Source organism: Halichoerus grypus, chromosome 7 (genome assembly GCF_964656455.1).
Source record: "Halichoerus grypus chromosome 7, mHalGry1.hap1.1, whole genome shotgun sequence".
NCBI classification, from domain to species: Eukaryota; Metazoa; Chordata; class Mammalia; order Carnivora; family Phocidae; genus Halichoerus; species Halichoerus grypus.
In genome coordinates, this window is record NC_135718.1 from 148,788,902 (window position 1) to 148,793,364 (window position 4,463).

Here is a 4,463-nt window from a genome sequence, read left to right on the forward strand (position 1 = left end):
GAGCCAGCAGCGACACCCTGTGGAGCCAAGGGAAGTTTGCACCTTTTCTATGAATGTACCTGCTGCTTTTCCCTGGTAAGGTCAAACTGTCGTGATCTTTGTTCTTTGCACTAAAAATACAAAGCTAATGTCTTTCCCTATGAACTGTTTACTTTGAGGTCTTGTGCCCATTGTGATCAAGCAGACTAGATCCTTTAATTCAGCGAACATTTACTCATTCATCACCAAGTAAGTGTAAAAGATTGCAGTCGAAGTAGTGCAGAAGGTAGAAAGCATATCAGATTGGTCCCCGGAGCAGTGTACTAACAGTTATATTTATAACGGCACCTGCTACCCCTGGAATATTTACTATGTGGCAGGATCTGTGCTAATTGTTTTCCCAAACTCCCTCAGTCCTTACAAGCTAGAGATGTAGTTACTATTGCCATTTTATAATAAAGAAAGTAATGTGAGGGCTGATTCTGATGCCAAGGCTCTTAATCACATAGCAGCACTTCTTAAAGTGATCCCTGAGGATCAGTGTTGTAAGAGTCACTTAGTGTGCTTGTTTCAAGTGTAGGTTCCCAGAGACCCACCACATCAAGGCATGTGTGACAGGCACCCCAGGCAAATGTTACACTCCCACAGTCTGAGGACTGCTGCGCTACACTGAACTCCCTCCATCGCAACATTGTCCTTCAAAGAGGACAATGGACTGTTCCTGAAATGGTGAGGTGAGCAGCAAAGATTCGTAGAGCAGTGGGGAAGAGATGACCAAAGGGGACCTCCAAAGGGAGATCTGTGGGGCGGCAGTATGAATGGATTAGAGGAGGATGCAGTGGTAGAGACTGAATTTATCATCTTATCAGAAAAAAGCTTGTCCCCCAGAGTCCTCAATGCCAGTCCTCAAGCTTCTTTTCCTAAGTGACTTGCTAATCGTTGTATGGGGTTTCTCAAATTCTTGTCTCGGGAAAATTCAGTTTTAAGAGTTGCATGAAATCTGAGCTGGAAATCCAGCACCAAGCACTAGGAGGATGATTTAGATAAAATAATCTTAAAAAGATAATAAAATAGGGTCAGATATCGGAGCTTTGTGTTGAGTCATCCTTGTAAGCAGACTTTTAAATAATTTTAAGTTACTGTTTAGAACCTATTTTGACTCTAAATAGATTGTCTCCGGGTTCCTTCTGATGCTTTTTTCGAGTTGTAACTATCACTTTAAATTTTTCAGCTTTCAAATCTTAAAATCAAGTTATTCCGGCATTGGTCATGCAAGCTATGTTATGCCCCCTGGTGGCAATATGGGTAGGAAGATGAGAGGCCAGTCTCAATCAAAGGGAGAGAGCCAACTTAATTGAAGTCGGTGGCGGGCCCTGAATTTGAAATGGAATTTCATATAAAACTTTTCTGGTCTTACCAAAAATAGGAAACATCCCATTAAGCTAAAATCAGATGTATTAACTTCAGCCTGCAAGGTACATATTTCAATTTCCCTTGCTTTGTCATAAAATGGATTAGCTCCTTGAAATATGCCAGTTAAATTTGAAATTAAATATTTGCTCTACATATAGCTAAGTAGCTGGGTGGCTCAGTTGGTTAAGCGACTGCCTTCGGCTCAGGTCGTGATCCTGGAGTCCCTGGATCGAGTCCCGCATCGGGCTCCCTGCTCAGCAGGGAGTCTGCTTCTCCCTCTGACCCTCCCCCCTCTCATGTACTCACTCTCTCTCATTCTCTCTCTCTCAAATAAATAAATAAAATCTTTAAAAAAAAAAAAAAAAAAGATGCCTAGAGTCTAAATATGGGCAGAATTTCCTTCGAGATCAGGCCTCAGCCTACGTCACATACACACACTGCTCTTTCCTTCCTTCAGAGCAGTCGTTGTTCTGTTAATACATTTTAAAATGCTACACAGCCCAAGGAAGTCAAATATATTCAAGGAGGCTTTGGGAAAAAATTTCAGATTTTGTAATGTAGTCTTCAGTTGAAACAGCCAAACATAGGTTTTAGTGTGGATTATACTCAGGGCTTCTTGAAGGTGGATTTTTTATCTGTCTGGGAAGGGAGAGTGAAGCTAGCAAACTAGTGGTTTGGTGTGAAAAAATGCATGGAAGATACAAGTTTCTTGCTGGATTTAGATAAACCTGACCTCAATGGACAAATTATTTGGTCATGGGAGAGAAAAATGGCAGTTCCTTAAGGAAACAGAGTAAGTGACTACCAGGTGCCTGGCTCTATGCTATCCTAGAAGTATGGGAGAGAGAGAGAGAGAGAGAAAACAACAGAGAGAGACACACAGCCCCAAGAAACAGTAAGTCTAGCAAGTGAAGATGTGTAAAAAATTAGTGATATAAATTAATGAAAATTGTAACAGACATAAAGGAAAACCTGACAAAGTTTAAAAGGGCATTTCAGCTGTAGTTTGGATGGAGACTTGAAAAATGAGTATTTTCCAGTTGAACATACAAAGGAAAAATAGAAACTAAAGGAGGAAACAGGTGTAAACGCATGCAGGTGTGATGTGCCCGGGATCGCTCCAGGATAAAGCTCTGACGAGAAGCAGCAAGAGACAAGGCAGGAGTCTGGATTAAGATGGGTCTTAAAACTCAGGCACAGTTACTTTGTCCTTGAGAGGTTCCATGAGGTTCTCAGTTCATGAAGCCCTTTCTGTTTAGGAAATTCTTCCACTGTGCCCCTTGGCCAAAAAAAAACAACAAACACTTAACAGGTCCATTATTAAGTAGTTAGATTAAAACAACTTCTTGGGCATTTTTGTCCTAACAATGTGTGTTTAGGAAGAATAACACAAAAACTGAAAGTATTTTTATTCTACTCTTAAATAACCAATTATTAATTGGATGTGTGTACCTACTGGGCAGTGCCCAAGTTCTCAAACTTTGCAGTCAGATTGGACATCACCACCCTCATTTCTTATTCCATAAGAATGTGATACTTATTGGGGCGCCTGGGTGGCTCAGTTGGTTAAGCGACTGCCTTCGGCTCGGGTCATGATCCTGGAGTCCCGGGATCGAGTCCCGCATTGGGCTCCCTGCTCAGCGGGGGGTCTGCTTCTCCCTCTGACCTTCTTCCCTCTCGTGCTGTCTCTCATTCTCTCTCTCAAATAAATAAATAAAATCTTTAAAAAAAAAAAAAAAAAAAGAATGTGATACTTATTATCACAGCAAAGGCCAGAAACCCATTTCATCAAGATGTTATCATTGAAAGGAATGCAGTGGGATATAACTTTGAAACTGTGAGCTACCTTGGGCTAGCAGTTTGCAGTGGTGTCGAATAGAAAGTCACCATCTCTATGCTTCCCTTGCAAATTTCAACTATTCCATGGTTCCCCTGTGAGGTCACCATCACACCCCAGCAGCAGTTTGAAAATCCAAAAAAACTGCAAATCACTGACATAATCTAACTTGCAAGTTTAGAACGCCCTGATGCCTTTGGGGGTAGGGGTGGGTAGAGACCAGGAGCCTGGTGAGGTGGTCATCACAAGCTTCTCAGGTAGGAAAGGACAATGCAAACTGCAGCACGGGGGAAGACATGAGAAGAAGCAGAGTTGGGTACACTGATCCACAGTTCTTGCTAACTAAATGTTATAAAAAAGGAGTGAGGTGCACAAGAGGGAAAACGGAGGGGTTCCAACTATGTGTAGTTAGCGATACTATTTAGCAGAACATGTGTTAAGTATTTTGATAATCTTACTTGAATCTCATTGGTTCCCCTTGCAATCCTGTCTTTTATTTCATGCACGAAAAACATTATTTTGAGTGGGTCCTTTAGGCTCGGCCAGAATGCCAAAAGGTTAAAAACATCTACTGACTATTGGACATGCAAGTGTGAAATTCAGGAGAAATAAGCAAAATGTAATTAAATGTACATAATGCAGTAAAAGTTGCATGGATGTCTCCATTGTGATTGGAGCTGTGGGTGTAGATACAAGTTTTCAAACAGGAGTAAGAGGCTGAGGATCAAGGGCAGAAGCCCACACTCAAACTTTCTTTCAAATGATTACATTAGACAGTGTGGTATGGGGGGGACATTCCAGGCTCCCGCACCACACAGAGCACAGCCCAAACTCTGGCTCAGCCGTTTAATCTCAGGACCCTCATGGTTACTTCACCCATAAGGCAGTAATAAAAATATGCACCCAGGGGCGCCTGGGGGGTCAGTTGTTAAGTGTCTGCCTTCAGCTCAGGTCGTGATCCCAGGGCCCTGGGATCGAGCCCCCGCATTGGGCTCCCTGCTCAGCAGGGAGTCTGCTTCTCCTTCTGCCTCTCCCTCTGCTCCCTCTCTCGCTGTGTCTCTCTCTGTCAAATAAATAAATAAAATCTTAAAAAAAAAAAAAATGCATCCAGAGTTGCCCAAGTGAGGATCAAACGAGATCCCAACCACAATGATCAGAAATACTACACCCCCTGATGTCCACAAACAAAGCACCAACAGCCGGGAAAACAATAGAAAAATTACATCTTTCAAAT